The sequence below is a fragment of the Ceratotherium simum genome, chromosome 3 (assembly GCF_057802395.1).
Source record: "Ceratotherium simum simum isolate JZ-2026a chromosome 3, ASM5780239v1, whole genome shotgun sequence".
NCBI classification, from domain to species: Eukaryota; Metazoa; Chordata; class Mammalia; order Perissodactyla; family Rhinocerotidae; genus Ceratotherium; species Ceratotherium simum.
The window spans coordinates 17,722,908-17,750,089 of record NC_141902.1 but is presented as its reverse complement, the minus strand read 5'-3'; the positions used below and the strand labels follow the sequence as shown (position 1 = coordinate 17,750,089).

Here is a 27,182-nt window from a genome sequence, read left to right as displayed (position 1 = left end):
TTTTCTACTGTGAGAACAATTTTTTTTATTTTTAATTGCCTTATTTCCCAAGAGAGGCAATTCTCCATCTTTTTATGGCTCTTTCCAGCACGTCAGTCTTCTTTATCCACCCTACACTAAAGAATAATGTTGAAAGAGACTGGAATCCGTATGAAGACATTTGCCATTACACACACATTTACAATAAAACTAACTTTCACATGGGGGAGAACACTCTTGCTGAGATGATTCATAGTTGTATTTGTTCATTAAGAGAAAGTAAGCTACTTAGTAAGCTAAATTATAATTAAAATTTTTTTAATTTTTAAAAATTTCAGTGAACATGGAATTAGAACAAATGAATTCAGCTAGATGATTTAACCCATCAGGATGTATTCATTTCTTCTTCTTTTTTTTTTTTTTGTGAGGAAGATCGGCCCTGAGTTAACATCTGCCAATCCTCCTCTTTTTTTGCTGAGGAAGACTGGCCCTGGGCTAACACCCATGCCCATCTTCCTCCACTTTACATGGGATGCTGCTACAGCATGGCCCAACAAGCGGTGCAACGGTGCACGCCCAGGATCCGAACTGGCGAACCCCAGGCCACCGCAGCGGAGCGCGCGCACTTAACCGCGTGTGCCACCAAGCCAGCCCCAGGATGTATTCATTTCTATAATAGAAATACACTAGCCAGCAGACCAGCTAAATCAAATTAATTAATAAAAATACATTAGTAATAAATGACCACTGCCATCAAAACAAGCTCTTCTCTATTATCCTTAGAAAAAAGAATCATAACACCTGAGAAGTTATAGACAGCTAGTTATATAACACTTCTAAATACAAGTTTCAAAACAAAAGTAAAGGTCTAAGAGGAATGGTAAAGATTCAGAACCTAATAGTCTAAGATCTGAAAGAAAAAAGTAGCACTATGACTCTCTTAAGCTATGGAACAAAGGTAAAATATGTCAATTTTATTACACAGCTTCAAGAAATTCTGATTGAGTTTTCCCCTATATTGGCTGCTTTTTTTAAAAGAACCATGAATCACATACTATAGAACCATTATGTGACTCCAATTTCCACATTTCATAAGCATTCTATAATGAGTAGTGGAAAAAAATGAAAGAAGTTCATTTTATTCCGCTTCTTAATAAGTAGTAATTGGTGCCGGCCCCGCGGCATAGCCGTTAAGTGTGCGTGCTCCCCTGCTGGCAGCCCGGGTTCCGATCCCGGGCGTGCACTGACGCACTGCTTGTCTGGCCATGATGTGACAGCATCCCGCATAAAGTGGAGGAAGATCGGCACAGATGTTAGCTCAAGGCCAGTCTTTCTCAGCAGGAAAAAAAAAAAAAAAAAAAGAGGAGGATTGGCATGGATGTTAGCTCAGGGCTGATCTTCCTCACACACACAAAAAAAAGAAGCAGGAAAAATAGAAGTAGTAATTGGTGGTTTTCTGATTGAGAGGGGCATTGCAAACTAAGCAAAAGTCACAATGTCCTCTAAAGGATAAAAACAAAAGGACTATAAAATGGCAATGCTTCTTCCTATTAGAATCTTATACTGTTGTGAGAATTCGTTTTCACTTCTTTCTTTGGCATTTTCGTGTTAAAAACCATCCATACTTAGAGATTCTAGTTAATTAAGCAAACAAGCACACCCCACACAAAAAAAGCAAGAATCTCAAAGCAGCATCTGAACAGGAGCTTAAGGGAGATAATTCACAAGACACAAGACAAGGAAAAGGTGAGAATTAATTAAAACCAAACCTTTAAAAGGACATGGCCTAACCAAAAACACTTGGAGAGGTGAGTAAAAAGCAGGTGACAGATACATCATGACTACTGGAACTGACCTTATGACCTTGTATCACCAAGTACCCAGACAGATACTTTGACTGAAAAGGTAAATGTTATATGTGGTGGTGGTAATAAAGACCAATTAAATAAAAGATTTGGCATTTAGTAAAGGATCACTGACAATGGACTTTTCAGCTATTTTTATAGGTCATAATGCACTATTAATAACATCATCTCTGCAAATGAACACTTTAAAAGTAACCACAAAAAGCATATTGACAATGGCATCAAAAAACAAAAGTACCTAGGAATATACCACAAAGATGTGCAAGATCTCCACACAGAAAATTTAAAACTTTAACTGGACATAAAAGATAACCTAAAGGGACTAACAGACTCACTACTGAAAAACACCAATTTTCACACAAACTGACCAAGACAGTTAATGTAATTCCAATCAAACTCTCAGTTTATGTGTCTGTAGAACTTGACAAGCTGATTCTAAAATTTACAAAATAATTCAAGACAATCAAGAATAAGCAAGACAACTGTAAAGGAAGAGGTGGTAAAACTTGCTCTACCAGACATTAAGATGTATTATAAAGCTATAGAAATTAAGACAGTGATGGGTGCAAGGATAAACAAACAGATCAAAGAAACAGAACATAAAGCCCAGAAACAAACCAATGCATAGAAGGTCACATGATTTATGAAAAGCAGAAGTTCAGAACACTGAGAAAAAAATGGTCACTTCAAATATAGTACTTAGAAAATAGGGTAAATATATGGGGGAGAAAATGAAAAAAAACTTCTGCCTGATACATTACATACATCAGTTCCAGGAGGATTACAGATCGAAATGTGAAGGCAGAACAATAATGCTTTTAGGATATAATAAATATCTTCATAATCTCAGATTAAGGAAAGAATTCTTGAACAAGACAAAAGCACTACAATGAAGAAAAGGACGGATAAATTCATTACAATTAAAAAACTTCTGTTCAAGACAAAGCAGGGATTTGCAACCTACCTCAGATTTGTTTTTGGACAGCCCCAGAGTGAAAAATGGGTTAAAAAAACAATAAACAAAAGAAGACTAGGCAACAAAGACCCAACGTGGCCCACAGAACCTAATATATTTACTATTAAAGTTTGCAAACCTCCTATACAGTCACACCTCCTTTTATTGTGCTTCACAGATACTGCATTTTTTACAAGACCCTCCACCAGCAAAAAGATTACAATTCGCTGAAGGCTCAGGTGATAGTTAGCATCTTTTAGCAATGAAGTGTTTTTACATTAAGGTATGTACATTTTTTTTGACATAATGTTATTGCACACTTAATAGACTACGGTATAGTGTAAATATAACTTTTCCATGTACTAGGAAACCAAAATATTGTGTTAACTCACTTTACCGCGATATTTGCTTTATTGTGGTCGTCTGGAACCAAATCTGCAACATCTCCGAGGTATGCCTGTACTATTATCAGACAAAATAGACTTTTTTTTTTTGTGAAGAGGACTATCCCTGAGCTAACATCTGATGCCAATCCTCCCCCTCTTTTCTTGAGGAAGATTGGCCCTGAGCTAACATCCGTGGCCATCTTCCTCTACTTTATATGGGACGCCGCCACAGCATGGCTTAACAAGCGGTGCGTCGGTGCACGCCCGGGATCTGAACCTGCGAACCCCGGGCCACCGCACGGGAGTGCATGCACCCAACCGCTTGTGTCACCAGGCCGGTCCCCCAAAATAGACTTTAAATCAACAAAAGTTACAAGAGACAAGAAAGGCATTGTATATATCAATAAAGGGTTCAATACAGCAAGAAAATATAACAATTATAAATATTTACATACCTACTGAGACCATCAAAATATAGGAAACAGAAATTGACAGAATTAAAGGGAAAAATACAGTTCCACAATACCCCATTCTCAATAACGGATAAAAGAACCAGACAGAAGATAGGTAAATAGAGGACTTAACACAATAAACCAACTAGATCTAACAGATATATACAGAACACTCCATCCAACAACAACAGAATACACATTCTTCTCAAGTACACAAGGGGTATTCTACAGGATAGACTATGTTAGGCCACAAATTAAGTGTCAACAGATTTTAAAAGACAGATCATAAAAAATCTTTTCTGACTACAACAAATGAAGTTAGAAATCAGTAACAGAAAGAAAACTAGAAAAGTCACAAATTTGTGGAAATTAAACAACACACTCAAACAACTAATGGAACAAAAAAATCACAAAGAAAATTAGAAAATACTTAGAAAGGAATGAAAACAAAAACCCAACATAACAAAACTTATGAAACACAGCAAAAGCAGTGTTAAGGGGAAATTTTATGGCTATAAACGCTTACATTAAAAAATAAGAACGACTTCAACAACCTACCTTTACACCTTAAGGAAGTAGAAAAAGAAGAACAAACTAAACCCAAAGCTAGCAGAAGGAAAGAAATAATAGACTAAAGCAGAGATAAATGAAATATAGAATAGAAAAACAAAAGAGAAAATCAACACAACCAAAACTTGGTTCTTCAAAAAGATCAACAAAATTGACAAAACTTTAGCTGGATTAACTAAGGAAAAAAGAAAGACACACAACACTAAAATCAGAAATGAAAGTGGGGACATTGTAAGAGTACTGTGAACAATTGTATACCAACACATTGGATCAATCTAGAAACACAAAACCTACCAAGACTCAATAATGAAGAAATAGAAAATATGAAAAGACCCTATAACTAGTAAAGAGATTGAATCAGTAATTAAAAATCTCCCAACTAAGAAAAGCCCTAGACTTTGATGGCCTTACTAGTAAATTCTACCAAACATTTAAATAAGAATTAACATCAATCTTTCTAAAACACTTCCAAAAACTAAAGAGGGGATACTTCTTAACTCAATGGGGCCAGCACTGCCTCAATAACAAAGCCAGATAAAGACTATACAAGAAAACCACAAACCAATACCCCTTATAGCCGCTGATGCAAAAATCCTCAAGAGAATACTAGTAAATCAAATTCAGCAGTATATTACAAAGATTACAAATTATGACCAAGTGAGATTTATTCCTGGAATGCAAAGATAGTTCAACCTAAGAAAACTGAAGTGTAAGAGACCACATTAACAGAATAAAGGTAAAAAAACCACATGACCATTTCAACCCATGCAGAAAAAGAATTTGACAAGATTCAACAACCTTTCATGATTTAAAAAACACTCAACAGGGCCAGCCCCAGTGACCTAGTGGTTCAGTACAGCGCGCTCCACTTCGGCGGCCCGGGTTCGGGTCCTGGGCACAGACCTACACCACCATGCTGTGGCAGTGGCTCACATACAAAATAGAGGAAGACTAGCAACAGATGTTAGCTCAGGGCAAATATTCCTCAGCAAACAAAAACAAAACAAAACAAAAAAAAACACTCAATAAACAAGGAATAAAAGGAAACTATCTCAACATAATAAAAGCCATATATGAAAAACCCACAACATCATACTCAATGGTGAAAACTGAATGCTTTCCCTCTAAAATAAGAACAAGGCAAGAATGCCTTTTAACACTCCTATTCAACAAAGTACTAGAAGTCCCAGACAGAGCAATGAGGCAAGAAAAAGAAAGGAAGACAAATTAGAAAGGAGAAAGTAAAACTATCTCTTTTCACGGATGATATGATCTTATATGTAGAAAATCCAAAAGATTCTGTAAAAATCTGTTCGGACTAACAAATTCAGCAAAGTACCAGGATACAGTCAAAACACAAAAATTAACAGCATTTCTATACACTATCAATGAGCAATTGGAAATTATGAAAACAATTCTATTTACAATAGCATCAAAAAGAATAAAATACTTAGGAATTAACTTAACCAAGGAGGCGAAAGACTGGTACAATGAAAACTACAGAATACTGCTGAATGAAATTAAAGACAGAAATAAATGAAAACACATTCCATGTTCATGGATTGGAAGACATTATCATTAAAATATCGATACCACTCAAAGCGATCTACAGATTCAATGCAATCCCTATCAAAATCCCGATGACGTTTCTTGCAGAAATATAAAACTCCATCCTAAAATTTACATGGAATCTCAAAGGACCCCCAAATAGCAAAAACAACCTTGAAAAAGAACAAAGTTGGAGCCCTCACACTTTCTAATTTCAAAACACACTACAAAGAAAGCAACAGTAATCAAAACAGTATGATATTGGCAAAAACAGACATATAGACCAATGGTACAGAAGAGAGAGATGAGAAATAAACCCTTACAAACATGGTCAAATGATCTTCAACAAAGGTGCCAAGATTACACAATGGAGATAGAACAGTCTCTTCAACAAATTGTATTGGGAAAACTGAATATCCACAGGCAAAAGAATGAAGTCAGACCATTACCTAACACCATATACAAAAACTAACTCAAAATGGATCAAAGACCTAAAACTATAAAATTAGAAGAAAACATAGGACAAAAGCTTTACAACATTGGATTCAGCAATGATTTCTTGGATACGACACCAAAGGCACAGATAACAAAGGAAAAAACAGACAAAGTAGACTTGATGAAAATTAAAAACTTTTGCGTATCAATGAATACTAACAAAACAGTGAAAAAGCAACCTACGGAATGGCAAAAAATATTTACAAATCATAATCTGCTAAGAGATTAATATCCAGAATGTACAGGAGATTCGTAAAACTTAACAACTCAATTCAAAAAATGGGCAAAGGACTTGAATAGGTATTTCTCCAAAGATATACGAATGGCCAATAAGCACATGAAAAGATGCTCAACATCACTAATCATTGGGGAAATGTGAAGGAAAAAAAACCCACAATGAGATACCACCTCATCAAGATGGCTAATATTAAAAACAACAAGTGGTGAAGATTTGAAGAAACTAGAACCCTAGGTATTGTTGGTGTGAATGTAAAATGGTACAGCCCCTGTAGAAATCAGTATGGCAGTTTCTCAAAAAATTAAAAATAGAATTACCATATGATCCAGCAATTCCACTTCTGGGTATCTTTCCAAAAGAATTGAAGGCATAGTCTCAAAGAGATATTTGCACACCCATGTAGCAGCACTATTCATAATAGCTAAAACCTAGAAGCAACCCAAGTGTCCACCAACAGATGAATAGATTAGTGCAACAAAGAGAAAACAGTTACAGACATGGTAGATATTAATCCAACTATAATCGCTTTAAACATGAATTTAAGGCCAATTAAAACAAAGACACTGTCGGGCCGGCCCCATGGCTTAGCGGTTAAGTGCTCGCGCTCCACTACTGGCAGCCCGGGTTCGGATCCTGGGCGCGCACCGACGCACCGCTTCTCCGGCCATGCTGAGGCCGCGTCCCACATACAGCAACTAGAAGGATGTGCGGCTATGACATACAACTATCTACTGGGGCTTTGGGGGAAAAATAAATACATAAAATTATTAAAAAAAAAAAAAAAAGAAAGACACTGTCAGAGTGGATAAAAAAGCAAGACAACTGCATGTTGTCTACAAGAAACCCACTTTAAATATAAACACATAGATAGATTAAAGGTAAAGGAATGGAGAAAGATAAACCAGGCTAACACTAATCAAAAGAAAGCTGGAGCAGCTACATTAATCTCAGACCAAGTAGACTTCAGACCAAGGAAAATTATTAAGGATAAAGAGAAACATTACAATGATAAAGGGACATAACAATCCTTAATATGTATGCACCTAACAATAGTGTGCAAAAATATGTGAAGCAAAAACTGAGAGAACTGCAAGGAGAAATAGACTAAGCCATTATTATAGTTGGAGACTTCAACACCCCTCTATCAGTAACTGACAGATCCAGCATACAGAAAATCATAAAACTGACATTTGTAAAATATTTCAACCAACAACAGAAGACACATTCTTCTCAAGCTCACATGGAACATTCACCAAGACAGACCACATTCTGGACCATAAAACACACCTTAACAAATATAAAAAATTAAAAATCATACAAATGTGCTCTCCACTCTGACCGTGTCTGTCTTTTAACTGGCGTTAAATTCACACTTAAAATATTTATTGATATAGTTGGATTAACATCTTCCATGTTTGTAACTGTTTTCTATTTGTTGCACTTGTTTTTTGTTTATCATCCCCTCTTTTTCTACCTTTTGTGGTTTTAACTGAGCATATTATATTCTTATCCCATTTGTATGTGTTCTCAGACCAACATGGAATTAATTAAACTACAAATCAAAAAAAAAGATAGTTGGAAAATCTTCAAATTCATGGAGATTAAACAACACACTTCTAAATAATACATAAATCAAAGAAGTATCAAGAGAAATTTTTAAGTATTTTTAATTAAATGAAAAGAAAAAACATCAAAATTTGTGGGATGTAAAAAACACAGTGCTTATAGGGAAATTTATAGCAGTCAATGTTTATATTAGAAAAGACGATCTAAAATCAACAATTTAGCCTCCATCTTAGGAAAGTAGAGACAGACGAGCATCATAAACTTAAAGAAAGCAGAAGAAGAAATAAAAATTAGAAGTCAATAAAATTGAAAATAAACCAATTTTTAAAAAGTCTATGAAACTGATTATTTGAAAAGATCAATAAAATTGATTAACCTCTAGCCAAGCTAACCAAGAAAAGATAGAGAAGACACAAATTAGTAACAGAAATGAAAAAAGGCTCATCACTATTCATCCCATGGATGTTGAATGGATAATAAAGGAATATTATGAACTCTATGCCCACAAACTTGAGAATTCAGATGAAATGGACCAATTCCTTGAAAGACACAATTTACCAAAATTCACAAAGAAACAGATCATCTGAATAGTCCTGTACCTATTAAAGAAACTGAACCAATAATTATAACCTTCCAAATCAGAAGGTGCCAGGCCCAGATGTGTTCAGTGGTGAATTCTACCAAACATTTAAGAAATGATACCAATTCTCTACAATCTATTAGAGAAAACAGAAGCAGATGGTACACTTGCTAACGCATTCCATGAAGTCAGCATTACCCTAATAACAAAACCAGATAGACATCACAAGAAAGGAAAATTACTGACCAATACCTCTTGTGAACACAGATGTAAAAATCCTCAACAAAATACTAGCAAATTGAATCCAACAATATATATAAAGAATTATATAACAAGTAGGATTTATTTCAGGAATGTGAGGCTGGTTTAACATTTGAAAATCTGTTAATGTAATCTAGCATTAATTGGCTAAACAGGTTAAAGAAGAAAAATCATATGACTTATTAATAGATGCAGAAAAAGCACTTGAGGGCCGGCCCCGTGGCTTAGCGGTTGAGTGCACGCTCTTCGCTGCTGGGGGCCCGGATTCGGATCCCGGGTGCGCGCCGACGCACCGCTTCTCCGGCCATGCTGGGGCCGCGTCCCACATGCAGAGGCTGGAAGGATGTGCAGCTATGACCTACGACTATCTGCGGGGGCTTTGGGGGAAAAAAATAAATAAATAAAATTAAAAAAAAAAAAAAAAAAAGAAAAAGCACTTGACAAAATCAAATACCATTCATGACAAAAACTCCCAGCAAACTAGGAACAGAGGGGAACTTTCACAAATTGATAAAGATCCTTTACCAAAAACCAACAGCTAAATATCCTATTTAATGGTGAGAAACTAGATGCCTTCCCTCCTAAGATCAGAAACAAGGAAAGGCTGTCCCCTTTCACCACTCCTATTCAATATCAAACTCAAAGTCCTAGCTAAAGCAACAGAAAAGAAAAGAACATTTTAATTGGAATGATACAGAGAAGATTAGCATGGCCCCTGTGCAAGGATGACACACAAATTTGAAGTGTTCCATTAAAAAAAAAAGAACAGGGGGCCGGCCCGGTGGCACAAGCAGTTACGTGTGTGCGCTCCGCTGCGGCGGCCCGGGGTTCGCCGCTTCCGATCCCCGGCACGCACCAATGCACCTCTTGGCAAGCCATGCTGTGGCGGTGTCCCATATAAAGTGGAGGAAGATGGGCACAGTTGTTAGCCCAGGGCCAGTCTTCCTCAGCAAAAAACAAAGAGGAGGATTGGCAGATGTTAGCTCAGGGCCGATCCTCCTCACAAAAAAAAAACCAGAAAATTTTAAAGTATACAGATTAAGAAGGAAGAAATAAGACTGTTTGCAGATGACATGACTGCTGATGTAGAAAATTCTAAAGAATTAACAAAAAAAAAAAACTCCTGGATCTAATAATTGATCATAGCAAGGTTGCAGGATACAAATTTAATACACAAAAATTAACTGCCTTTCTATATACCAGCAATGAACAATTAGAATTTGAAATTTGAAACTGAAAACACACCATTTATATTAGCACTAAAAAAAAAAAGTAGGCGTAAATCTAACAAAAGATACACAGGGATCTATATGAGGAAAACTACAAAAAATTGATGAAAGAAATCAAAGAAGCTCTAAATAAATGGAGAGCGATTCCATGTACATGGATAGAAAGACTCAATATTTTTGAGCTGTCAAGTCTTCCCAACTTGATCTGGAGATTCAATGCAATCCCAACAAGAATCCCAGCAAATTATTTTCTAGATATTAACAAAATGATTCTAAACTTTATACAGAAAGGCAAAAGACCCAGAATAACCAACACAATACAGAAGAACAAGAAAGGCGGAGGACTGACACTACCAGACTTTGAGACTCTCTCTCTATATATATACACACACACATACACTTATTTATACACTATATATAATATATAAAAATATATAAAATATAATAAATGTATAATACAAAACTATAAAACTTCCAGAAGATACACAGGAGAAAATCTAGGTCACCTTGGGTTTGGTGATGAGTTTTTAAATACAAAATCCAAAAGCATGATCCATGAAAAAAAACTGATAAGTCGGACTTTACTAAAATTGAAAACACTTCAGCTCTGCAAAAGACATAAAAGACATGCCACAATTGGGAGAAAATATTTGCAAAATACATATCTGATAAAGGACTCATATCCAAAATATACAAAAAAATTATAAAAACAAATACTATTAACAACCAACTTTTACTGACAAGTCAATTTTAAAGATTTTATTTATTTATTTTTTCCCCCCAAAGCCCCAGTAGATAGCTGTGTGTCACAGCTGCACATCCTTCTAGTTGCTGTATGTGGGACGCGGCCTCAGCATGGCCGGAGAAGCAGCGCGTCGGTGCGAGCCCGGGATCCGAACCCGGGTCGCCAGCAGTGGAGCGCGCTCACTTAACCACCAAGCCACGGGGCCGGCCAGACAAGTCAATTTTAAAAAGGACAAAAGACCTGAACAAATATCGCACCAAAGAAGATATGCAGATGGTAAATAAGCATATAAAAAGATGCTCCACATCACCGTCATCAGGAAAACGCAAATAATAGCAACAACGAGATACCACTACACATCCGTTAGAACGGCTGAAATCCAAAATGCTGGCCAGAATGTGAAGCAACACATACTATCATTCATTGCTGGTGGGAATGCAAAATGGTACAGCCACTTTAGAAGACTCTGGCAGTTTACTACAAAACTAAACATACTTTTACCTTAAAATCCAGCAATCATGCTCCTTGGTTCCTACGTAAATTAGCTGAAAACCTGTGTCCACTCAAAATCTGCACACGAATGTTCAAAGCTGCTTTATTCATAACTGGCAAAACTTGGAGTCAACCAAGATATTCTTCAATAGGTGAATGGATAAACAAACTGTGCTACATTGATTCACAGGAATATTATTCAGCAATAAAAAGAAATGAGCTACTAAGTCATAAAAAGACATGAAGGAACCTTAAATGTGATGGTGCTCAGGGCAAGCTGCCCCAGGAAGCACCACTCTGGTATGCGGATTATTTCGAGCTGAAGACAATAAGGATATTTGACCTCCCCCACTAACTGCCTAGAGAATCTGGCATGGTGGCTCATTCCTGGAACAGATCTTCTATCATGATGGCTATAAAGATAATGTAAAATAGATGTTGCAATGGGAGGAGCACCAAGCCCCTTTTATCAAAAACTCTATCTCTCCCTGACCAAATTATCAATAGATGACCCTGAAAAGAATTGTCCTTCTGCCCTCTGAAGTCCCAGGCCACTACCCACCCCCAACACGTTCCTTCGCCTTTAGCTGCAATACTTAAGCAAGCAGCTTAGACAGAGGGACGAGTTGCTCATTTCTGAGCTTCTCCCATGTATACATGTTATTAAACTTGGTATTATTTTCTCCTGGTAACCTGTCTTGTTGATTATTTGGCCAGCCAGAAGAACCTTAAGGGAAAGGGCAGAGGGAGATTCTCCCTCTTCCCCCGACAAATGCATATTCCTAAGTGAAAAAAGTCAGTGTGAAGAGACTACATACTGCATGATTACAACTATACGACATTCTAGAAAGGCAAAACTAGAGAGAGAGCAAAAAGATCGGTGATTGCCAAGCATTTGCGGGTAAGGAGGAAGATGAACAGTGAAGCACGGAATTTTTAGGGGTGGTGAAACTATTCTGTGTGATACTGTTAACGGTGGATCCCTGACATTACCCATTTGTCAAAACCCATAGACCAGCACAACACAGAATAAACCTTAAACTATGAACTTTAGTTAATAATAATAATTTATCAAAATTGGCTCATTAATTGTAGCAAATGTACCAGACTAACACAAGATATTAATAATAGAAGAAAATAGTGGGGGGGGGGAATAGTTCTATCTGCTCAAATTTTCTGTAAATCAAAAATTGTTCAAAATAAAGTATTCGTTAACAAGTGTCAGTGACGATGTGGAACAACTGGAACTCTTGCGTATTGCTGGTGAGATTATAAATGATGCAACCATTATGTAAAACAGTGTGACGGTTCCTCAAAAAATTAAAAATACAACTACCATATGATCCAGTAATTCCATTTCTGGGTATATAGCCAAAAGAATTGAAAGCAGGGTCTCAAAAAGATATTTGCATATTCACAGCAGCCCTATTCACAATAGCCAAGAGGTGGAAGCAACCCAACTGTCCATCAACAGATGAATGGATAAACAAAATGTGGTATATACATACAAAGGAATATTATTCAGCTTTAAAAAGGAAGGAAATCCTGTCACATACTACATCAACGAACCTTCAGGACATTACGCTATGTCAAATGAGGCAGTCTCAAAAAGACAAATAGTGTATGATTCCATTTTTATGAGGTTATCTACAGTAGTCGAAGTGATAGAAACAGAAAGTAGAATTATAGTTACTAAGGAGGAAGGGAAGGGGAAAAGAGTTGTTTAACAGGTTTAATGGTTCAGATTCACAAGATGAAAAAGTTCTGGAGACCTATTTAACAACAATGCAATATGCTTAACGCTACTGAATTACACACTTAAAAATGATTAAGATGGTAAATGTTATGTTTTTTAGCACAGTTTTTAAAAAGTATTTAAAAAAAACAAAGTCTTTAAAAAAAGGGCAAACCAGATGGAAGAAGATATCTGCAAAACATATAGCTTAGAATGAGCTCACAGAATATATAATACCTATCCGCTCACCAAAGACACGCTACCTAACAAAAAAGGCAGCCTGATGGAAACAGTGTAAATTAAGACTTACACTACCAGGTCACAAGATATTGAAATGCCCAATCGAGATATGAAGCAGTTCTCAACCTCATTAGTATTCAGAGAAATACAAATTAAAAATACAATAAACACAGTACCAGATTGGCTAAAAATTTTTACATCTGGCAATACTATTTGTTAAGGAAGATGTGAATCAACAGAAACTCTCATAAATGACTTATGGAACCATAAACTGGTATAGCCTCTTGAGAAAAGTTTTCCATTACCTATTAAACTTGAAGATATAAATACATTAAAACCAAAAATCCCTACACACATACCCAACAGAAACCTGTTTATGTATGTGCATACTAAGAGATGTGTAAAAGAATATTCCCAGGACCATTTTTTAATAGCCAAAGACTACAAAGAACCTAAATACCCATCAGTTAGAAAACAGATAAATTGTGGTATATTCATACAATGAAATACTATAGACCAAAGGAAATGAACAAACTACAGCTTCACACAACACAGATGAACCAACATAATGCTGACAGAAAAAGCAAGACACAAAAGACAACATTCTATGCGATTCCATTTATATCAAGTTCACTATCAGGCAAAAATAACTAATACTCATTTGAGCAATGTGCACTTAGATTGCAACATATAAAGAAAAGCAAGGAAACAATCACACAAAATGTCAGGATAGGGCCAGCCCCGATGGCCTAGCCGTTCAAGTTTGGTGTGCTCTGCTTTTTTGGTTGCCCGGGCTTGGTTCCTGGGCGTGGAACCACACCACTGTCTGTTAGCGGCAGCTCACATTAAAAAAAAGAGGAAGATTGGCAACAGATGTTAGCTCCAGGTGACTCTTTCTCAGCAAAAAAAGAAAAATAAAGTAAATAAATTTAAAAAAAAAAACAAAATGTACAAAAAAAAAAGCCAAGACAGCGGTCACCCCTATGAGTGAAGGAGGCAGTGGTGATTTGGAAGGGGCAGGTTGTAAGGTTTCTGGGGTGCTGGCAGTGCTGTTTCTTCCCTCTCCAAAAGTAATATCATTCTCTTTATAATAATTGGTTAAACTGTGCAATTATGTTTCATATACTTTTCTTTTCTGGATATAAATTATATTTCATAATTCTAAAAAGTTTAAAAAACTAATCTCACTCTTAAGGATTAGATTTAAGAAGGTTTTTTGGTGAGGTTTTTTTTTTGCTGAGGAAGATTCGCGCTGAGCTAGTATCTGTTGCCAGTCTTCCTCTATTTCATATATGATCCACCGCCACAGTATAGCCACTGACGACTGGTGTAGGTCCGTGCCCGGGAACCAAACCTGGGCCACCGAAGCAGAGCGTGCCAAACTCAACCACTAGGCCCCTGGGGCTGGCCCAAAGTATATATATATTTTTGTGTGTGAGGAAGATTAGCCCTGAGCTAACATCCGTTGCCAATCCTCCCCTTTTTGCTGAGGAAGACTGGCCCTGGACTAATAACATCCGTGCCCATCTTCCTCTACTTTATTTGAGATGCCACCACAGCATGGCTTGACAAGCAGTGCATTGGTGAGCGCCTGGGATCCGAACCTGTGAACCCTGGACCACCGAAGCAGAGCACACACACTTAACTGTTACGCCACCAGGCCGGCCCCAAGAAGTATATTTTTATTGTGAAAATAAGGTCAAAGACCTAGGTCCTTTAGTTAAGAGGAGAAAAACGTTCCACAGTGGAATGTGTAGTAACTTCAATAAAAGGACTTGAAGAACCATAAATTTTCATTTTTTTAATTTGCCCAAATAATTTTAGTATGTTTTTAATTTGACTTCAAGAGTATAAAAGTGAGTAGATGATTAACTTGAAATTCACTACTACAAACATACTGTGCAGACAGAAATGAACTTTTATAAATTTGTTTCCAAATCCAATCTCAGTTAATTCAGAGTAACAAATCTTGTTACTGATTTTTAAGATAACTTTTCTTTCTCTGAATATAGGTGAAGGTACTCACTGGGACTATATCTTATTTATCACTTGGGTTTATTCAACAATCCACATGTGATTATCACATGAGAATCTAAAGAAATTACTTGATATTGACAACAAATCACTTTTTTTGACTGCAAGACCACTAGAGGTCACCAATGCAAAACATTCAACATTGACTCAGCTAATATCAGCCTAAAGTTATTTCACAATTACTGTAGTTTCCAATGTTTCTAAAATAACTAAAATAAGAGTATCTTGCTTAAAACAAAGAGATAAATTACTTAACAAAATTTGTTTTACTGTACAAGTTTTCTTACTTTAAACAAAATTTAAGCTAAATGCAAACACTAGATATAGGTGAGTTTTGTTTTTAATGATTTTAAAACATTCTTTAGCACTTATTGAAAACCTGAGAAATATTTAGAAACTGCAACACTGTTAAGGGACAAACTTTAACATGCAAGGAATTAACAAAGGGTTGGAAGCAAATTAAAGACAAAATCAGGTTATAGTAACTAATAATAAATTCATAACACCACTATTTAAAATAGTAGGCTCTCAACAAATGTCAGTACCCTTTCACCTTAATGGTCAACTAAAATTAAACATGTAGGGGCCGGGCCCATGGCCTAGTGGTGAAGTTTGGCACACTCAGCTTCAGCGGCCTGGGTTTGGTTCCTGGGCGCCAACCTACACCACTTGTCAGCCGCCACATTGTGGCAGCAACCCACACACAAAATAGAAGATTGGCACAGGTATTAGCTCATGGCAAAATCTTCCTTAAAAAGTACCAGTCAAATCTAAAAAAAAAAAAATTATACATGTGATTCTATTCTAAGCACTTAAATATTTGGGGTTAAGCAAGGTTCAGTTATAAATAATTTAAGATACAAGTATAAGGAGACAGCTGACCCACTGACATTTTACATAAAACATAAAATACAAAAAAAATTCATACCATGCAAAGGTTTCAAAACCTAGCTAATTACCAGAATCATCAAGGAGCTTAGATGTTAAAAACACACAGCCTCATAACTGTGTTGAGGCACTGCACAGAAATCTTTGTAGTAATACAAGCAGTCAGCTCCCCACTTAACAAGATACAGTCAAAAGGCATACTCTGTCTTTTCAAGAAGAATAAACCAAAAGCTTGCTTGCAATAGCTTATATGATTTTTCATAAAAGTAACATTTTCCAATTTTATAGATTGCTAAGAATTCCAGGGAAAAGAGAAACAGTAACAAAATACAAAGATTTTCAGAAGCAAATAAAACCGATATTTTATTTTTATCTCTTCTATTTATAACAGAGCCTAATACAAAATTTAATAAAAATACCACAACCATCCTCTAAAATCCCAATATCATTTTGCACGACAATAGTTGGTTTAAAGCCTAAGAGATTTCCAATTTTTAACTATCAACTCTGTGTTCCAAAGTTCTCATCTGGTATTTGAAAGCAATAAGCTCCAGGTAAACCCACTTTCCATAAACAGAGGAAGTTTACTCCTTTGAGGTATAAAACTTTAAGCCATTTTAATGGACTCTCTAAAAAAAATGTTTATTGATATCTTGACCATTTTTTAAATGTTATAAATAGCATCATATACAAGTTCATAAAAACTCTACAATATTGCAAAAGCCAGTAACATGGTATTACAGCACTGATTCAGAATCTGCAGAATAATAGAAGAGCCATTTTGATGTTGTTGTTGTTGTTGTTATTATTAGAGAGCTACACAGAGCCATTTCCCCCTATCAGAATACTATACTTAAAACATTCTACCAACTTCTTAAGTTTTCCGACTCCTGGTCAAGCTTGTTATCTATAATATTGAGGTACTGGCAACAAGCTTCCCTTATCCCTCAAACATTCTGTTTTGTACCAAGCTGGGAATCCAAACTATGTGTAAGCTAAGAATAAATGGACTCTGCTACTTCTACCTTATTTTTACTGTTATTTATGTATCTTTGAAAAGAGTATGAAATTCTCTTTGCAGTATGGCTGGGTATAAATTTTTTAAAAACTAAATGGAAAAGGCTTCTATGTAAGTGACTTTCAGCTTTTATTTATTTATATTTTTTTTGGTGAGGAAGATTAGCCCTGAGCTAACATCTGTCGCCGATTCTCCTCTTTTTGCTGAGGAAGACTGGCCCTGGGCTAACCATTCGTGCCCATCTTCCTCTACTTTATATGGGACGCCTGCCACAGCATGGCTTGACAAGCGGTGCACAGGTCCACACCCAGGATCCGAACCTGCCAACCCCGGGCCACCGAAGCGGAGCACGAGAACTTAACCACTACCCCATCAGGCTGGCCCCCTCAGCTTTTATTATTTGGGGTTTTTTTTCTGTTGATAAGACTGATTCTTTGGGGAAGCCAATAACAAGAGAATGTTGACTAAATGAAAGATTACTGTGCTATCATAAAAACAAAAGGGCTTTCACAGCACTTTACAATCAGAAGAAAAAAAACCATCTTTTTCTTGTCGTTACTGGAAGGCAAACTTACATTCTCAAGATTGGAATGTTTTGGGGACCGGCGCGGTGGCGCAGCGGTTAAGTGCAGGCGCTCCGCTTCTGCAGCCCGAGGGTTCGCAGGTTCGGATCCTGGGCGCGCACTGACACCCCACTTGCCAAGCCATAGTGTGGTGGCGGCCCATATAAAGTAGAGGAAGATGGGCATGGATCTTAGCCCAGGGCCAATCTTCCTGGGCAAAAAGAGGAGGATTGGCAGCAGATGTTAGCTCAGGGCTGAGACTGGTCACAAAAAAAAAAGATTGGAATGTTTCCTGAAACCATTTTTTTTTAACCCTCAAGAGATACTTCAAATTTTATAACAAAACAAGCAGATTACAAATAATAAAAAATTTTACAAGCACGTTTTCAAGAACAACAGCTTAGATTAATTTATTACTCTGTCTCTTAAAACTCAAAGCACTTTTAGAAATTAAAGCAATTACCAATCAGGTAAGTTATTTAAAATTGTTACAAATCTTGAGATTACTAATGGGAGAAAAAGACAGACTTAGTTACGTGGTGTGATTTTCACTAGTAGAGGTCCATATTCCTTTACCAAAATCCTTTAGGCCAGATGTGTTCTAGAAATTATTACTGAAGTGCATATACCACATATTACCTAACACCTCATCCAATACAAACTATGGCAGTAACAAAATCAAACAAATACAACAAAGTATATGAGTTTTCAGTAAGTGGGATAAAGACTAGAAATAGCCTAGTGTCATTTCAGGTAAGGTTTCTGTCCCCAATTAGTTAACAAAAACCTTTTGATTTTCAGAACTTTTGGACTTCAGACTTGTAAATGAAAATGAGGAAGAAGAAGCATCACAGATATTTGTCAAGCATGCTATGTGTTTGGCTGGCTTATAAGTGTGAACTCATTTAACTCCGCACAATGATCCTGTCAGTTGGTATTATTTCCCCCACTTTACAGAAGAGACAAATGGGGTACAAAGAGGTTAAGTAATTTGATCAGCATCACAACAGTAGCAGTGGAGGCACAAGATTTGAATCCAGGCAGTCTCACTCCAGAGTACCTTCTGCTCACCAAACTATAAAGCTGCTCAACAGAATGGGGAGAGAAAATCAGCTAGAGATAAGGGCAGTGTTGATAATCTTACGATGTTACCATTTCTCCTCCTAAACCGAAAGCAGACATCAATAACTTTGCCTCAGAGTTAGAAAAGAATTCTTAATCTAACTTGGGCTCCAGGCAGCCATGACAAAACTATGAGAACTGGCAAGCATGATGAAAAATATTTGCCAGCCCAACTTCATACTAAGAAAATTGGAATATTAAACCAAATCAACTGTCCTTGTTTTGCCACTAATTAGACAAATGCCACTAGAATGTGGCTCCATAGAAGTATGAATATTTGGTTTTTGTTCACTGATGTATTCCCATTACCCAGAACAGTGCCTGGCATATGTAAAAACTCAATAAATATTTGCTGCTGACTAAATGAAGTCATAATTACACAGTTTCTCAGTTTTTGCAACCGGAAAATATGAGAATGACCATACATACACAATCCTTGCTGAATCTCAAACCTGGAAGTACTTAATTCATCTACGATAAATGACATTACTCTAAAAAAATGCAAAGAGGTTTTCACATGCGTAAAGGAAGAATTCACTTTGGTTAAAAAAGCGTTCGTGATTCCAGAAATTTTGTTTATCTAGTCTATGTTAATTCAGAACATTAATGATCAAAATTAAGAAACTCTTTAAGACATTTAAGAAACTGAGCATGAATAAGCTGAAACAATCCTAAATTTAGGAGTCTTAGGTATTTATACCAACATTTACTGCTATAGTACTAAATCCAACCAATGAACAGTTATTTAACCTAAATTTTTAAATTTCTAGGAGAAAAAATCCTGAACACAATCCCTGATATATATTTAACTAATCTTTAAAAAGTCAATGAAGAAAACAATAATCGTTTTTGGAAATTCCCTTTAACAGCTCATGCAGACACTATTAACTTAATAAAAGTTTCTGCAAAAATAGGATGATCTATAATTTGGCCCACAGCTACCACAGCAATTGATATGAAAAGAAATGCTGGACTTTAGTTATTAGCTCCTTAAAACCACTCATAAATAGAATAAAATGGAGTACACCGCACACGTAATTTTGACACTAGGAATAATAGCTTAATTTGTTGCACGAACCTCTCAAAACTGACTATAGTTGGAACCCTTTTAAAATGGAGTCAGAACTGCCTTTCCTGATGCTGCCTTGCTCTACTGAACCTTAGAATAGGCCAAACCTTTGGACTGGGCCAAAATGGCAATCGTTTTACAAAAAACTGTTGGAGAAGTCAGCAGGAGAACGACCATCCTGATTGCACAAAGACGGTGGATTTCCTGAAGATAGAATCAATAGTCAATCAATGTTTAGCTAAGACTAGATCTCTGCCTCCACCTCCAATTAACATTCCTTGTGGGGCCGGCTCCGTGGCTTAGCGGTTAGGTGCGTGCACTCTGATGCTGGCGGCCCGGGTTCGGATCCCGGGAGCGCCCCGAGGCACCACTTCTCCGTCCAACGCGAGGCCGAGTCCCACGTACAGCAACTAGAAGGATGTGAACCTATGACATACAACTATCTACTGGGGCTTTGGGGGTAAAAAACTGAATAAATAAAATCTTTAAAAAAAAAAAAAAAAAAAAAAAAAAAAAACATTCCTTGTAATACAACCTCCCATCTTTGTCTCTAAAAGCCCCTGACTTTTAGCCCCTAGCAGGACACTATTTGGGTTTCTACCTGAATCTGTGCTCCCCAATTGCAATTCTTTGATCCTCAATAAACGCTTTGCCTCTTAAACTGTTTACTGTTTTTGCAGGCCGACACAACCCCTTTAAAAGTAACAGATACTGGGCCAGCCCCGTGGCTTAGCGGTTAAGTGCGCACGCTCCGCTGCTGGCGGCCTGGGTTCGGATCCCGGGCGCGCACCGACGCACCGCTTCTCCGGCCATGCTGAGGCCGCGTCCCACATACAGCAACTAGAAGGATGTGCAGCTATGACATACAACTATCTACTGGGACTTTGGGGGGAAAACATAAATAAATAAAATCTTAAAAAAATATATAAATAAATAAAAGTAACAGATACTTAATGATGTGAATAGATGAGAGCTAGGCATTTAGAAACACCTAGAATTTGTTTCTTTTTTATTACACTATCTTAAACTCTTTAAAAATGGAATGCAATTCAGGAAAACTATTGTTTTTACTTATAAAACATAATCAAGATATTTGATCTTTAGTACTGGCTGTTTACAGTTTCATACACACTGCTTATATGAGAAAATATACCGTTACGGAGAATCTTTCAGATCCTCACATAAACATATGTAATGATGATCCATGTTTTGACTTATGTTTATAGTTTCACCATAAGACATACAACACAATATGAAACTTGATAATTATTCCCAAAATTGTCAGCTCATATGTTCCCAAGAGAGGAACTAAGTTTTCCTTTCCCATCACTATCTTTTCCTAATATCTCTTACTCATATTTATAGCTTTCTCCATTTTTTCCTGTCCAAATGCTACCTATTCTTTAAGATCTAGCTCAAAAGTTATCTATTCCATTAATTCCCAGATACCCCTCCATGCTCTCTTCTGGTTCACAACCTTACACATTCTCTTTTAGGAATTCTCAGTCCTAACCACTAGCATAGGATAACCTAGGGGAAGAGACAATGATCTTTCTATGGGAGGAGTGAAGGTATGCAAGTTCCCTCTTTATTAAAAAACATGCATAAGGCTTCACTGGATAAATGCATTTGAGCGACAGGTATGCTTCTAAAATGTTAGGAGTAACACTGGCCACCTGTTGGACTGCTCTAGGCTCAAAAGAATGTTGAAAAACATTTATCTTTATTCACCTTTTCTAGCCCAACTCACCAGGTTATTAGGAAAAATAGCAAGGGACTATGATATTGTGATTTATAATAAATATATATTTGGTCTTCATCCCTAAGTTCCAGCAGAGAGCTCCTAAAACTCTTGGAATTTCCTAAATGATAAGAGCAATAAAGGTGTCTTTTGTTATTCATAACAGCCCTTTCAGCCTTACCTGAGTATGTTAATGAGAGGACTTTCGGAAAGCCCCTAGGAATGGGGGCTGGTTGCCAGGGGAACCAACTAAGATTAGAGATGGAACTTTCAGTCCCACTCCCCAACCTCTGGGGAGAGTAAAGGGGATAGAGATTGAGTTCAATCACTAATGGCCAAAGATTTAATCAATCGTGCCTATGGAATGATTATGTAATCATTATGCCTATGTAATCAATCATGAGTATGTAATGAGTAGTGAACTGTGCTAATTAATATGAATTTGTTAATACAAACTCTCAAATCAAAGGGGAAAAAAAATCAATGCTAAATAATTTTAACTCTCTCACACTCACACTTTCTCACAGACAAACACAGCCCATATTTAGTGTACTCTGTATAGTGTCTCCCAAATCCACAAAGTTGCTCTAGACATTAACTTTTCTATGCTTATCTCTTTATGCCAATTTCTATATTTAATAAGTTAGTCATATTTTTGCTAGTACCAAAACATATTTTTGGTCATTATTTACTCTTAATTTTGCCAAATATATTTACTGAATAAACATACACGATACAAAGTAGAAACTTGCTGAGCCATAGTATAACGATATTAAAGCATAAAATGGTGATAAAACAGCAAAACTGGGTTAGAATACACATAATTCTTTATGACCTAGACATTTAAAAAGGAAAGAATAATTAATAAAGGAAATTAAATCACAGTACAATTATAGACTTAATGATGACAATAACGAAAAGCTACACTAAGAAATACAGAAAAGCTCTGAGTATATAAGAGCATCTGTGTCATTCCAATCTAGAAATGCGGACTTGGGACAAGGGTCTATAAACTCAGGAAAGAGAGACTCCTGTACGTATTTCCAAAAAAAAAAAAAATCTTGGCCCAATGACCCAAGGAGCTAAACAGAGGTACTGCGACAGCAAACCAGGGTGTTAGGATACTCTAGCAGAGAATCCTCAAGGGTACTGTGACTCAAGAGATGGCACAGACTTGATTTTTTTTTTAAAAAGAGGAGGCCTTCCTTCACCTGTAAGTTTATAACAAGAGAGCCAGAAAATGTGACCATAACTGCCTGCCTAAAACTGATACTGCAAGGAAGATTCCATCTGTGGCAGTACTGGAAAAGGAAGGAATTGAGACTAAGATAATTAACATAATTATGACTTAGCTTACCCCTGACTGATATGACAAAGACAGGACACTAACCAGTCTAATCAGCTGCTTCATGGTTAAGTTAGCAATATTCCTAGGCTCTATTTTCATCAGCCTTTGACCAGATATGATCATATCATTTAGCCTTGAATCAAACCTTCCTTAATCAAGGAAGCCATTTGACTGAGTTGGCTTAAACGACTTAGCCTAGTAAGCAAACCAAAATCTAAACCTGTAATGCCTCAAGGTTAAGAAATCAAAACCTAAGGACAACCAATCGCAAACAGCCAACTAAGGCTTTCCCAAATAACGCTGGCTTAAGCTATAGCCAATCAGATAACTTCCTTGCTTTGCTTCTGCCTCTTCTGTTTAAGTCCTTCCCCTGGCTCCTGTCTGTGGAGTGCTCCTAATGACTTCTGGTTTGTTGCTGCTCAATTCGAATAGATTTCTGCGCAAATAAACTCTTAAAAATTTTAATATGCCTTAGTTTATCTTTTAACAGTCTGTAGTTTTCACTATTAAAAGGTGATGTGGGGCCGTCCCGTGGCTTAGCGGTTAAGTGCACACACTCTGCTACTGGTGGCCCAGGTTCGGATCCCGGGCGCGCACCGACGCACCACTTCTCCGGCCATGCTGAGGCCGCGTCCCACATACAGCAACTAGAAGGACGTGCAACTATGACATACAACTACCTACTGGGGCTTTGGGGAAAAAAAAAGAGGAGGATTGGCAATAGATGTTACCTCAGAGCAGGTCTTCCTCAGCAAAAAGAGGAGGATTAGCATGGATGTTAGCTCAGGGCTGATCTCCCTCACAAAAAAAAAAAAAAAAAAGGTGATGTGGAGTAGGGCAAAGTAAGAGGAAACTTGTCTCTCCTCCATTAGATTTTCAGCTGCCTGAATAAAAGAATTTGTGTTCAACTTTGTTATCACCCAGAGTGCCCTGCATATTAGAAATCTGTTGAAATAACATTGGTACTGGTATTCATTCTTGCAACAATTATTTACTGAGTGCCTCCTATGGCGCTGGGGATACAATGATGCACAAGGCCAATACAATCTCTACTCTCACAGAACTTATAGCTTGCTGTAGGAGAGACAGTAAACAGACCAGGCATGTGCAATGCAGCTTAATAAATATTATGATAAAGGAATTTCACTACATAAGAGGAGTACCTTGAGGGACCAGCCTGGTGGCGTAGCAGTTAAGTTCACGCACTCTGCTTCAGCAGCCGGGGGTTCGCGGGTTCAGATCCAGGGCACAGACCGACGCATGGCTTATCAAGCCATGCTGTGGCGGCATCCCATATAAAGCAGAGGAAGATGGGCACGGATGTTAGCCCAGGGCCAGTCTTCCTCAGCAAAAAGAGGAGGATTGGCAACAAATGTTAGCTCAGGGCTAATCTTCCTCACACACACAAAAAAAGACGAGTACCTAATTTATACTTGCAGGCTCAAAGATGGTTTCCCAGAGGAAATGACAGCTAAGCTTTGAACTGAAGAGGAGTAGAAGACAGTTCAAACAGGAGAGGAAATGTTCCATGTAGAGAGAACAGCATGTGTGAAGGCCTGGAGGGGAAAGAGGATACACTAACTTTACCAGAGTTTAGAGAAACAAAGCATGTCTGGAACTTTATATGTTTAGGGAGGAGGAAGGTAGAGGAGAGGAAGGAGAAGAGATACAAGGAAGATAAAGCTGGAAGGTTACCAGAAGCCATATTGTAAAAGGGCTTATTAGAAAATACCAATAGGGCCGGCCCCGTGGCTTAGCAGTTAAGTGCACGCGCTCCGCTACGGGCGGCCCGGGTTCGGATCCCGGGCGCGCACCGAGGCACCACTTCTCCGGCCATGCTCAGGCTGCGTCCCACATACAGCAACTAGAAGGATGTGCAGCTATGACATACAACTATCTACTGGGGCTTTGGGGGGGAAAAAAAAGGAGGAGGATTGGCAATAGATGTTAGCTCAGAGCCGGTCTTCCTCAGCAAAAAGAGGAGGATTAGCATGGATGTTAGCTCAGGGCTGATTTCCTCACCAAAAAAAAAAAAAAAAAAAGGATTATAAATTAAAATTAGGGAAACATCTTCTCAAGAGTAAGGACTCAATAAAACTTCTATTGGTACTCAATTCATCATAACTATTTTTATACACATTTATATTCCCCCATTAGAAAGTGAGCAAGCTACATGTAGTGCCTGATCTCTGAATAGGTATTTAATCACTACTGGATTTATCAAGTAGATCTCACCAGCTAGATCATGACTAGTCCATCATAAATACCTATATTCTAATAAATAATAATCTGCCAAAATTTCAACTTAGAAAACAAATTAGGAGGTTTTTTATTACAAGATTCACTACATAATATATATTTTGTGTGTGTGCGAGGAGGACTAGGCCCTGAGCTAATGTCCAATGCCAATCCTCGTTTTTTTTGCTGAGGAAGATTGGCCCTGGGCTAACATCTGTGCCCATCTTCCTCTACTTTATAGGGACACCGCCACAGCATGGCTTGACAAGCAGTGCATAGGTGCGCGCCCAGAACCCGAACCTGTGAACCCCTGGGCCGCTGAAGTGGAGCACGCGCACTTAACGGCTACATAATTTTTTTTCAGGAGTTAAGCACATTCAAAAAGCATATTCAACATAACATGAGAAGTAGAGTGAATCGTTGAAGACTGAAATTACCAAAACTTCCCCCCAGTAGTTGATGGCATCAAACACTTCATTCAGAAGAAACCTAACTCCTATTATTAAAACTCAAAATATTTTTCTTCTACACAAGAATCTTCCCTTTCCTCCTTCCTTGCCTACACACACACTTAAAATATGACTGGCACGTTCATTATAACTTTCACATACTTTAAGTGGGTACCCTTAGGTGGTCTAACATCAACGTCTTCAACTTAGAACTCTGGAGACAGAGATTCTCAAACCTCAGTAACATAGAGACCCCTTAAAAAGGAGAAATGTTCCTGCAGTTTCTAATATTTACTTAAACTTTTATCCGTTATTTAAACCTATGCAAGCATAAATCTTTAAGTAAACTCTTTATGCATACAGACCTTACATAAACATAAAACCAAATAAACTAAAAATTAAATACAAAACTTCCAAACAAAATTCAATTTAACAAGAACACTTTGAAGGGTGTGGTTTTGCTGATTTTAAATCTCTGCTCACAACGTGAAAATGGTACTAACTGCACCACCATAAGCTTCCTATAAGTTTGAAATGCCTGTACTACTAAATGCCTCATGTTAAAGCATGTAATCTTTTTCAATTTTACATTATTGAAACATTAATTCCACATGCTAGAAAATCATTTAATCTTCACTTAACTCAAAAGTATCTTATTCATTAAGACTACTTCTACTCTTTTCCTTAATATTAGTCCCCAACAATCAAAACAGTATTTCTTGGCACCACCAAAAAACAGATACAAATGCAAATTCTAACCCTGAGTCAAGTGACAGTATTCAATTACAATTCAGATGATCCAGAACATGTTTAAAATAATCTACCATTGAAACTAAAATACTAAATTTTTTAATTCTAGAGCACTTTCAGACCTCATTTGAAAATCATATGTTCATTGTATGATCCTGCCAGCAAATAAATAGTAAAGAGTCTCGATTATCTGATAACCCACAGTCATCAGGAAGAAGTTTCCAAAGTTACTGTGGAATCATCCTCCAGGAAGGTTAAAAATAAATCATATTCGTCTGTCCAAAATGATTTGAGGAGTGATGAAAATGATATACTCCAGAAGCTGACTTTATTAATGTTCTTGTTGTTACTGAAGCATCTGCATATTGTTTAACACTGTTCCAGGTAGCAACAAGATGACTTTAAAGGCCATAAAAAATTCTTGCTCAGTTTCAGAACCCTAATACTTTCTTCTCAGAAATTATAAGAAACTGATGAAGCTAAGAAATAAGATAAGGAGCACTGATAAAAGTCGGGGAGTTTGGAGACCTACATTTTAATCCTTAGTTGTCACTAACTAGCTTTATAACCCCTTATCTCTCTTTGTCAAATGAGAGGGCTGAATTAGGTGTCTTTTTAAGATCTGC

At 37.2% G+C, this 27,182-nt stretch overlaps 1 protein-coding gene and 1 pseudogene across 3 annotated transcripts in view; one reads left to right on the top strand and one right to left on the bottom strand.

Moving 5' to 3' along the window:
• Nucleotides 1–27,182, bottom strand: part of STRN3 (striatin 3) — a 105,920-nt gene that overhangs the window by 54,630 nt on the left and 24,108 nt on the right. The window lies entirely within an intron of this gene.
• Nucleotides 9,540–9,653, top strand: LOC147917441 (U6 spliceosomal RNA; annotated as a pseudogene).